Source organism: Penaeus chinensis, chromosome 7 (assembly GCF_019202785.1).
Source record: "Penaeus chinensis breed Huanghai No. 1 chromosome 7, ASM1920278v2, whole genome shotgun sequence".
NCBI classification, from domain to species: domain Eukaryota; kingdom Metazoa; phylum Arthropoda; class Malacostraca; order Decapoda; family Penaeidae; genus Penaeus; species Penaeus chinensis.
Genome location: NC_061825.1, coordinates 288,565 through 301,064, shown reverse-complemented (window position 1 = coordinate 301,064; position 12,500 = coordinate 288,565). Strand labels below are relative to the sequence as shown.

At 41.4% G+C, this 12,500-nt stretch overlaps 2 pseudogenes; one reads left to right on the top strand and one right to left on the bottom strand.

The window, feature by feature from the left end:
* Positions 1-851: 851 nt before the first annotated feature.
* LOC125027247 lies at positions 852-3,507 on the bottom strand (annotated as a pseudogene).
* A 977-nt stretch (positions 3,508-4,484) lies between these two features.
* On the top strand, positions 4,485-9,105 carry LOC125027244 (annotated as a pseudogene).
* Positions 9,106-12,500: the final 3,395 nt, after the last annotated feature.

Below are 12,500 nucleotides of genomic sequence, written 5' to 3'. Positions count from 1 at the left end.
GTCTGATCAGTCAGCTTCATACTTCATTCGGTAACTTCACATGTAGCTATATGCTCAGGCCACCTCTACTTTCATTCTTTTGTATACAATGTATCAAGTGCACTCTCCTTCCCACGGCTCAGTTCTCTAATTCTCTTGAGTTGAGAGTGTTGGGAATACCATTCTTTTCATTCGCCTTTATCATTTCTCTCTTACTGACTGGAATACTATTGCTAAGCCATAGTGAAGAGCCCCATGATCCACATCAGCACCATTTAACCTACAAGAGGAGGGAGGGGATTTCCTAGTCTCTCTCGATGGTCTTGAAGTTTATTCGTTATGAGAGCGAGAAGAGGGTAAATAGTCAAAACATACAGTCACCTGTTTATTAACTTACATATATACAGATGACATATATGTTGTATATTCAAACAGATATAATAACCATCTTTGTAACTTTTTTGGCGTTTGAGATTAATGATCGACATTATGCCTCAATTATATATTTGCCGTGGCACGGAAGTACTAAAAAGCTCGACGCCTCAGAGTACTTGGTACTGCAAAGGGCCTTGCACACAAGAATAGAATGATCGTGCACCTTCTGCAGTGTACAGAGCATATATATATATATGTATATACATATATTGTTTGTGAGTAATTATTCATGTACTTTGCTTGTATTTATATCAACATTTTATAGCTAAATACACATTAAAGTTACATGACATCCAACTTAATTGCAATCCTTCAAAAGTTATCTTGTAATAAGTCTATACTACAATAAATTCTTATGTAGCCGTTTCACTAAATTAGAGGCATAAGTGATTCATGATAAAAATACGAGAAATCGAAAAGGGTTCTTCAAATAATACAACGCTCATGGATTGCTAGCGAGCGTGAGGTCATGAGCGGTGCTGGGAACATGTTCACACAGAGGGCTCCTGACGCTGAGGCAGTCCTCGTCGCTAATGTAGAAGTAGTGGCGGAAGGTGACGGCGGCGCAGAGCTCGTGCGAGTCGCGCCGGGGCGCCTGCTCGTAGTGGTAGCAGGCCGAAGTGTTGGTCCAGTAGTAGAAAACTATCAACCTTTTTAAAAATGATAAGGAGACAGGAGAGCTGAGGGTCAGGTGACCTCCAGCGACTGCGAAGCGCGTCCCGACCCGTTGACCCTGCCTCACCTGACGGCCCAGTAGGGCGAGCCGAGGTCCATCGGGGCGTCGTCCAGCCACGCCCACGCCTCGGTGTCCTTCGTGTACCGGCCTCCCACCCAGAAGTCCGTCGTCATCCCTGCGCAAGGTACAAATTAAACAGGATAAAATCCAGCAGTATATTAAAATATAAGTGTATGTGTGTGAATATGTAAATGCATACATACTGTACTTGCATATACATATATATACATACGCAAAGGATATGTGTGTGTGGAATGAAAAAGTAACGCAGACAATGAACAGCCGTTCCTGAAAAAGACACAAACCTCCAATACTGCAAGTACATGGGCCAGAATGAGCAGTACTAAACCAGCTGGGGACCACACGACCAGCTGGTTGTCTAGAGCTCATTCTGGGCCAGAGGTTCGAGTCAAGGTCAGGGAGGGTTCTCTTTATCAATGACATAGTATATGAATTATTGAATAAATTCTACCAGTTTCTTTGTGCGTAAGACATCGCCATCAATACTCTAGTAAAAGTAGATAGGGAAGGCCTGTGTGCTAGTAAGATCCTAGTTGCACATTCCTTATGTTGGTTCGTAGTACTGCTTATTCTGGGTAATGTTCCTGGAGTGGCGAGTTCGTTACACACATATAAATTCATACATACTTCATGAACGAAACAGCAACACACCAATCTTCAGCAGGTACTTCACGAGAACAGAGAACTCCCCGTCGGAGGCAGAAGGGTAGCGAACCAGCTCCCCGCCGACGGCCTAGCACAGGGCCCTCGCCTCCCCCCAGCCGACCTGGAGAAGGCAGTGAAGGACGGATCAGTGGCGACCAATAATAATTTAGTAAATAGATATTCCTGGTTGATTATCTCTTCTTTCACAGAGCCAGTTTACTCTGCATTCCTCCTAAGCTAAATCAGAAGTCTAGTTTTAGAATTATAATTCCATGAAACTAGAAATAAGTTTCCTCTCCTTTGCGTAGCTGCAATGCTATATACACAAGGTATGTAAACACGACAGGACATAACGACAGAATAAAAGCTTTACCTTGACGAAGTACAGGAGAGAGAGGCACTTGTTCCCGACGCTGGTGTAGAGCTTGGGGCATCTTGGGTGGTGGAGTGTGTCGTTGAAGGTCCGAGCGAACTTCTGACCCAGCGCCTCGCTCTCCTCCACGTTGTTGGGTGGGGGAGGGGTGGGGGCGGGCGTCGCTTAAGAAAGGCGATTATCCCAACAAAGTATTTCACGTTTTTTCCTGAGCTCCAATCTTATCCATATAATGTTAATATAATCTCTCCATTTCATTATGATTCAAGTATGGCAGATCGCACTTGAAAAGTTTTCATGCTGATAAAGTATACAGATTGTATTTGAAGTGCAATTGTAATATTTGAATGCCTGTTCATGTATGTTTTTTTGTGAATTACATATCTCTACAGTTATCTAACTCATTAGTAGTAGTAGTAGTGGTCGTTGTAGAATTAGGATGTATTTTTAAGCTGGTTTCCCTGAAAGGACGATTTGAATTTCCTAATTTCTAATCATCTATACATATACATATGTGTGTGTGTGTGTGTTCGAGTCTGTGTTTTCTGCTTTATCGTGGCAGTAAGCCATATATTCATTCAATCATGTTTCATCCAAGGAAGTACAACAGTCACTTACAGAGCAAATGTTTTCATCTGAGTTGTCGTCGCACTTAGTTATACCATCACAGATATCTTCGCGTGAGATGCATTGCCAGATTCTAGCACATTGAACCGTATTTGGCAAGTGACGAACTGCAGTGATGTGCCATATCCCATTAGCATTTCTCAACTTGGGAAAACGGTAAAAACTGCATGTGGTGGTTTTGTTTAGCATACTCGGGCGTATAAGATGCATTCAGTCTTCATCACGAATGTCTGTGGTTCCATTGTTTTGAGACGTAATTTACGATTTCTTGTTCATCGATTTGAGATGGTATCTGAACTTATAGTTTAATACATGTATGTTTTTATCTCTGCTGATGTATGTAGAGATAGACATGCACAATGTTGTTGGTTATTAGTGAAATGTTTACATCTACTCCCTATCTATCTATTTTTTCTCAAAATATATACACATATATACATATACATACACACTATCTAATGAGTGAGTGTTAGTATGCGTTGGAGTGTGTTACTATGTACAACGGCAGAGCTAAGGAAGGGGGTAAGCCCATAAGACGCCTGTTAATTCTCCCCAATTTTAAATATTTTTTGGGTAAAAAGAAATGCTCGTTTAAGATGAAATATCTATATCAAAGTATTTTATTTTCATCGTATATTATTAATCAAACCTAGCACCCAGGAACTTTAAAGTCTAGCTGTGACTCTATCATGTTGCAATATGTTTTTCCTTCAGTAAGTCGATAAGAACTTAAAAAGGAAGCTACTGAAGAACATAGTAAGTTACCGTATATCCCTAAAAATACACGTTGAATACTTTCATATACAGACTACAGGAGGGGCATAGATAGTGCTATGTCTCAAAAGGCTGTATAGAACTGAAAACGGTTGAGAAAAACTGAAATATAAATCCTGTTTCAAGTAGGTCGGGTTGTAAAATAGGTCCTAATCCTTAAACGTCTGTGAATGTTAGAATATATATTGCATATATGTGCTGTGCTGATTAGGAAGGGTATCCAAACAGATAAGGGTGGTACTGCCAAACTTTTCGATAATGAAGTGAGAGAGGCTTCAGTCCAGTAGTAGAAAATAGACTGTGGTGTGGTGTAATAATGATTAATATATATACATGTATATATGCATATATATATATATATATATATATATATATATATATAAATATATATATATATATATATATATATATATATACATGTATCAGTGTATCTATTTTGTATATGTATAAATATGTGATACATATATATAAATACATATATACAAGTGTGTGTGTGTTATGGGTATATATATATATATATATATATATATATATATATATATATATTAGTGTATATGTATATAAACATGTATATTGTGTGAGTTTATGTATGTGTGTATATATATGTACATGTGCATATAAGGATACATGTATGTTTTTTTGTATAGTTGGATATATATACAGATACAGATGTATGTGTACACATGCACAAATATACGCATACATACATACACACACACACACACACACACACACACATATATATATATATATATATATATATATGCATGTGTGTTTGCACATATATATTGCATTTATACATATGCAGTAAAGTAGGCAACCCGTCAAGCCTTCGTGTCCAATTTTCAAATAATTTGAGGAATTGTGCGTCCTTTGGCAAAATCCCCCGAGGAGATGGCTCGCTTTCCGCTGATGGTCGTTAGGTCCTTGATGGTGCTTGGGATCTGTAGCGGAGGTGGGTCACAGTCTCCTGCTGATTGTGTCGTTTCGGGAATACTTGTATAAGCGTATGCAGTATTTATGCATGTGTTACCGAGATAGCTGTATGAAGATGCTATAGATAAACATATGGGTACCGATTAAATGCTCTATGATGATTTCTGCACATTTTAGAAATCCAAGCATATTTCATTGTCTAATTAATGTTTGTGTTAATTGCTACTCATCGTTCTCAGCATAAAAATAAACAGCATAATTATCACTGTCGAAAACATCAATATTGCTATTGCATTTAAAGCCAATATTTTTATCATTATTTTGTTTATTTCAGCTTATGGGTTCATAGTGCCACAACGACGCATCAGTCCGAGATTTATTTGTTATGACGAACCAAACTGCTGTGATAAATGCACCGTAAGTGTTTGTAATTTTGATTTTGATAAAAAACAATGAATAGAACTAAATGACTCGCTGACGGAAAATTTAAATGCGCAAGACCAGTAAATATTTTTTATTCCTACTTTAAGTGGGTCATCTGAAATTCGCTTCTGTTTAAGGGAAACAAATTTCCTTCTACAACAACCACCACAACTACCAGTGAGTATGGGAGATAAGGGGATAGGTTAATTTTTGTATATTGATGAGAATTGTTGAACCTACATGACTGAAAGACTTCAATGAATTTGCATATAAGTTGAAGCAGTTTTCTTTCTTAATACGCACATCTAGGCAAAAAAAGGTAGAAGAAAACACTGCATACACAAAATGCATGGTTAATGAAATTTCATTATGTATATATACATATATATATATATATATATATAAGATATATATATATATACAATATATGCATATATATATATATATATATTATATATAATTAGCTTCGCCCGGGCCTTCTAAATATGGCCCGGCATTATATATAAATAATCTCGATAATTATAAGGGGCTCTAATGCCCATGTTCCTCATCGTTCTGCAGTAGATGTAGAAAGACTGGAAATCATAGCAGTTTCATGAATGGGTAAAAGTTCTTGCTTAGAATAACGTCTCCGTCCTTGAAGCGACGCCCGCTCCCACCCCTCCCCCACCCAACAACGTGGAGGAGAGCGAGGCGCTGGGTCAGAAGTTCGCTCGGACCTTCAACGACATACTCCACCACCCAAGATGCCCCAAGCTCTACACCAGCGTCGGGAACAAGTGCCTCTCTCTCCTCTACTTCGTCAAGGTAAAGCTTTTTTTTATCACTGTCGTTATGTCCTGTCGTGTTTACATTCCTTGTGTATATACCATTGCAGTTACGCAAAGGAGAGGAAACTTATTTCTAGTTTCATGGAACTATAATTCTAAAACTTGCAGAGTAAACTGGCTCTGTGAAAGAAGATATAATCAACCAGGAATATCTATTTAATAAATGATTATTGGTCGCCACTGATCCGTCCTTCACTGCCTTCTCCAGGTCGGCTGGGGGGAGGCGAGGGCCCTGTGCTAGGCCGTCGGCGGGGAGCTGGTTCGCTACCCTTCTGCCTCCGACGGGGAGTTCTCTGTTCTCGTGAAGTACCTGCGGGAGATAGGTATCTTGCTGTTTTGTTCATGGAGTAGGTATGAATTTATATGTGTGTGTGTGTGACGAACTCGCCACTCCAGGAACATTACCCAGAATAAGCAGTACTACGAACCAACATAAGGAATGTGCAACTAGGATCTTACTAGCACACAGGCCTTCCTTATCTACTTTTACTAGAGTATTGATGACGATGACGCACAAAGAAATTGGTAGAATTTATTCAATAATTCATATACTATGTCAGATGCACTGATATATCTATGTAAAATGGACTGATGGTGTATAGCATTGATATAGAGAACCCTCCCTGACCTTGACTCGAACCTCTGGCCCAGAATGAGCTCTAGACAACCAGCTGGGCGTGTGGTCCCCAGCTGGTTAAGTACTGCTCATTCTGGGCCATGTTATTGCAGTATTGGAGGTTTGTGTCTTTTTCAGGAACGGCTGTTCATTGTCTGTATCAATGCGTCACATTTTTATTCCATACATATGGATATGCAAGTACAGTATGTATGCATTTATATATTCACACACATATATAATTTAATATATTGCTGGACTTTATCCTGCCTAATTTGCACTTTGCTGCGCAGGTATGACGACGGACTTCTGGGTGGGAGGCCGGTACACGAAGGACACCGAGGCGTGGGCGTGGCTGGACGACGCCCCGATGGACCTCGGCTCGCCCTACTGGGCCGTCAGGTGAGGCAGGGTCAACGGATCGGGGACGCATTTCGTAGTTGCTGGAGGTCACCTGACCCTCAGCTTTCCTGTCTCCTTTTCACTTATAAAGAGGTTTATAGTTTTCTTACAATTGTGGATTGTATAATCTATTCTATCATAATCATACACAAATGTGCACATACGCACGTACAGAAGTATCGAAATATTTTACTTTCCCCTTTTCTAAATCTATGAGATATTTTCTTGATATTTTCTTATTCCCTCGATCGCTAAGTCTTCAAACGACCATTGAGATTCAAGAAAACTGGTGCTTATCTTCTGGTCATCGACAATGGATATAAAAAAAATGGAATATCGTCAGTGGATGCATTACGTGACAATTTTCAGAAAAAAATATCTAAAAACATGAATTTCCAACTTCAGCAGGAGTCGGCGCCAGACGGGAAGCCTGAGGACGTCGCCTACTGGACCAACACTTCGGCCTGCTACCACTACGAGCAGGCGCCCCGGCGCGACTCCCACGAGCTCTGCGCCGCCGTCACCTTCCGCAACTACTTCTACATTAGCGACGAGGACTGCCTCAGCGTCAGGAGCCCTCTGTGTGAACATGTTCCCAGCACCGCTCATGACCTCACGCTTGCTAGCGATCCTTGACCGCCGGCCGATTTTCAGCTCGTCAGAATGAGCTGGCTTCACAGTACTTCATGTTTCTCGTATTTTACAATTCTGTCAATGGGTAAGACTAGGGAGCCTTCATCTAGCAGTAGATCTATAAAGGATGCTGGTTATATTTGCATAGATACACATGTATAAATGCACATGCGCGTGTGTGCATGATGTACTTTTCAACGGCCTCCGATCGCGTCTGGCATAAGGGCCATCAGGCAAAACCCCTGGAGTTCGGTCTCCATTCAATCTTTACTGACTGGATTGAGTGCTGTGAGAATCTGTCTGCTTTCCGTCACTTTTAATGAATAATACACAATGTAAACACTGAGGGGGAGGACTCGGTGGCTAACTGTCCCACTCCCACGGCTGAAGAGTGCGCTTCAGTTTGTAGTTCAGTGGAGAACCCCGCTTAATCCATTGCCATGCAACGGGCATGTGTTGAAGGTGATCCCGACATCCAGGTGGGCGACGCTGATGGAGGAAGTGACAGGCTTCACATCAGTGAAGTTGACAGTTAAGAAAAAAAGAAAACACGGCAATGCCGGTAAGACGCCACTGGCACCAAAGAAGAATTATGTCCGCCTCGTCTTCCCTGAAGGCACGACGAATTCGAAAAAAATGAAATGGCTACAGGACTTCGGCAACAACCCTCCTGCCCTGAGGGGTACCCTTCTCGACCTCGAGTGAGGAGACACTCTCTCCTCACCGTATGAGTATGTCACTTGCTCCCAGCCTAACTATATTGACAACCTTATTGGAGGTATTACCTTCAAACTCTGTGATGAACCAAAGAAACAAGAAAAATACGACGAATACCTCGTCACACACTACATCAAGGAGCTATCTTAAAAATGCGTATGCACTCAACGGAGTTCACAAGGCTATAAGAGTGCACAAGGATGGACAACCACTCAACCGGGTCCGTATAATATGGAAAGGAGAGCAACCACCTCCCAGTACATACCACGTATTTGGAAAATGCATGCCCACCAGCCACGTGCGGTCGTTGAGGGCATTCCCTGTGATCTGCTATAACTGCATGGGAAGTGGCCATGTAGCTAAGTACTGCAAGGGTAAGGTGCGCTGTGCAGCATATGGTGAACAACATACTGCCATAGAGTGTCCTCGTAGTGTTGCAGGACGAGAGAGTACTACGGATGCACCAACATTTGTCACTTGCTGTGGGATGACAGGTTGTAGTGGCACGCCATTCTCTCCCACGGATCATTTTCCTCCTTTGTTTGCCGGCGACGCTCACACCCGTACAGATCTTCATCTGATCTACGATAAGGATGATGTTTTATGCTGCCGTGGACCGCGCGGGGATCTTACACCCTGTGGCTTTGCTATGGACGAAAAGAAGCACCCATGCTTGCACCACATCTGCAATCCACCCAGAGCGTGGGTCAGCAACGAGCTACCGGCCCTCCAGCTTGTTTGCCAATCCACCTGTCGTCGCGGTGGGTCGCTGAAGTTGGCGTTCGAGGTCGCAGGAAGGGAGGAAAGGAGACGGCAGACAGCAGGCATCGACGACCGGATCTCCTCCACGTAGAGGGACTGCTGCAATTGCTTTTCTCGTCTTTTGTTGTTGTTTTAGAGTTACGTTTCTTGTTTCGTGTTATATTTTATATTTTCAGAATTATAACTTTAAGTACTGCTTATGAGTATTAATTCCCCCACTGGTAACTCTAATTCTGCATGATTATGAAGATATGGATATTACATTATTAAATGAAGATTAAAGAGGGTAAATATTTAAGCAAAGTACAAAAGATTATGAGCAGCTGAAAGTATTAAGCACACATGAGGTGCTAAAACAGTAGTTGAATGTTACCTGAGTTGCTATTTAAGAGCTTAAAATGATAATCGAAACACAAGAAAATGGCATAGTTAAGAAAGTCACCCGTGTGTGATAGCAAAGTAAGGTAACTGTCTGACGAATACTCTTACTGCTTGCTGCATTGTGGCTGATCCGCACCGACCGCGAGTGACCAGCGCGGCCCTCCCGACCCAACCCGCGGACAGCGTGCCAGGAGAGCGCCCGACTGTGCCCTGTGTGACGTCACCAGCCGCAAAGATAACCCGCGACTGCTGGCGAGTGGCGGTGCAGAGGCCATCGAACTACGCGACACGGTTGCACAGCTGGAGGAGGAGGTGAACAAGATGATGCTGATCCTCACAGAGGGTGTCTCGGGCCTCAAAGCTGCCATACTCTCTGAATTAAAGACCACGCCCCCCTCTCCCTCCCCGGGCGCCAGCCGAGGCAGCCGTCCCTCACCCTCAGGTAGGGATGACCGCAGGCCAGGCGGGGAAATCCCCCGCACAACCATGTGGCAGAAGTGACGTTATGCCAGCTGACCAAAGCGATGTAAATGTGCTTAAACTTTTGAAAGAAATGAAAGCTCTGAAAGAATAAAACAATAACTTAATTAATGAAATAACGACGCTGAGACAAGACATGGACAAAATAAGTGACTGTCATTGTCGAGATACTAATGTTACCATTAGTGCTAAAAGAACAATCGAGGAGAGTCGATGTCAGACCATATGAAATGGTTAAAAATACTTTTAAGTTTACGACCTACCATCTGTAATGAAATCCATAATTATAAAGTTATATGTATCTTATGTGAATCTATAATTCGTAATATTGGAGGATATAATAGCATTACAGATTACCTAATAAACACAATCAAATTCATACCGTGGAATATGCGTAGTATTAAGCCTAAGCTGAATGGTATCCATAAATATAATATTGATGTTATTTGCGTGCAAGAATCGTTTGCTACTGCTGCTAAGATGAAAATAGCATCTGCGATTATGGGATATTATTCATACGTAAATACAATCATGACTGGATTGTTGACATATGTGAAAGTAACACTGCCACATAAATTAGTTAAAAAATCCGAGAACACTGATGTTCAATTTCTTCATTTAAAACTCTGGGTATTTTCACTGTATATTGTGTATGCCAGATACTCTAAATTTCTGGCTAGTTCTCTCCCCATTTTTTACAACCAAGGCACGTTATGTATGGGCGACTTCAATGCAAAGCATCCACACTTTGGAGACAACCGACGTAATAGTAATGGGGAAGAATTCAAACGTTTTATCAATAGTAGATCACTGACAGTATATGACACAGAGGCAGAGACTCATCTGGGAAGTGACAGGTTAGATTACGTATTTGGCAAAAAAATAGTTCATGGTAATGTCTGTACTTCACTGGTGTGAGAGTTAGTTAGTGACCACTTTGCAATACGAATAGATTATACTGTATACAGCGACTCAGCCCCTAAATCACCTAGGCTCAGAATAATTATCCCACCGGGCCTGGAGCATCACTCCAAGGCACATGTCTATGACTGGTATAACAGTTGTTATTTCTACGAAATAACAACTGTTGAAAATTTCTCACAAAATCTAATCAAAGTTGTCACTGACTACTATAAGACATGGGTCTGTTCACGGTGCAAGGCTTCCCATGCACCGAGGTAGATCAATGACCCAATTCTGGCCAAGGAATATAAACGGGTTCAGGAGCTTGCTAACTGTTAAGATAATATGACGTCAGAAAACTTTCGCATTTCTTAAAGCCAACAAGGAATTCAGAGAATTAAAAAAACAGATTCGTAGTAAACCCAGGGAACAATTCTTACAAAGTTAAACAGACAAACTTCTGTAGCTGACATATGAAGAAAAACATAATAGGCTGACAGGTAAAGCTCTCACAACACCGCAGTTTCACAGTCCACAAGAACAGGCTAATATGCTGCTAGAGCAGTGGGCCGGAAATTCTCAGTTGTACTCGCTTCCACAAGGGATAAAAAATCAACTCAACAAGTCGAAAATAGATAGAAATTTGAATATAGTAGTAGCCTGTGCTACTATTGACCTCCCCGCCTTTGCCGAAATAACCGAGTAAGAACTGAATAATGCCCTTCTGAAAGGTAAGGCAATCGCCCCCTGGATGGCATTACTTACAGGGTCTTTCACCTCATTGCTCAGGCACCTGGCAACCAACTTTTACACCTGTATAGACTCAGCCTATCACAAGGAATCCTCCCAAGCTCCTGGACTAAAAGCTTAATCATTCCTATACCCAAACCCAATATTGACAAATACAGGCCCATTTCCTTGACCTCATGTCTTTGTAAAATAGGTAAGAGAATAATTCTGAACAGACATGTATCACATAAATGCTAAGTTATCCCCTAGAATGTCCCATGCTATTTAACATCCTAATACATGAATTACTAGGCTATATAAAACTTGAGGCAAATGACTTCATTATTTGCTATGCCAATGATATTTGCATTAAATCCGAGGAGAGAATGCAAGAGATTCTAGATATACAAGGCACTTAACCCAAAGACAATCCCTCTGCCAAGGTTTCATATAAATAGCGTTGAGGTAGATCTTTGCCACCAGTACAAATACCTCAGAGTGATTGTCATTGATGCAGAAACCTAAAGAAAAGGCTGTGGGAGCGGCTGAAGCCACTTAGGACACTTGTTGGTAAAGTCCATGGTGTCAATGTCAATATTGCGAGACTTTTACTTGTCATGCATACGGTCAGTCATAGATTATCATGCATTGCACCTAGTATTGTTCAAGGAATCAGAGCTGACTAGTTTAGAAACTGCACAAAATGAGGCCATAAGATTCATTCATGGTGCCCCAAAGACAACTAAAACATAGAATAGAGACAATGAATGGCAACACTAATTCATACTCAAATCCATGGGTACAAGTAACATGTAAACACTTAGCTCTGCTGAATATACTAATAACTAAGACACTACATGGATGTTCTGTTCCACCGTAGAAAATGTCGGACGTGAATGTATATTATACGACTGCCCCCCCCCCAAAATCAGTGCCCCCCCAAATAAAAACAGTACCCTCCCCCCCGCCATACTTAAGCAGTATGCCCTTGCAATTTTAAATGAGCATCTTGAAACTCTGTCCAGTTCATATGAATGCTACACTGACGGATCCTTTCATTCTGGGAGCTGATTAGGATGCACTTTTGTTGTATATAAA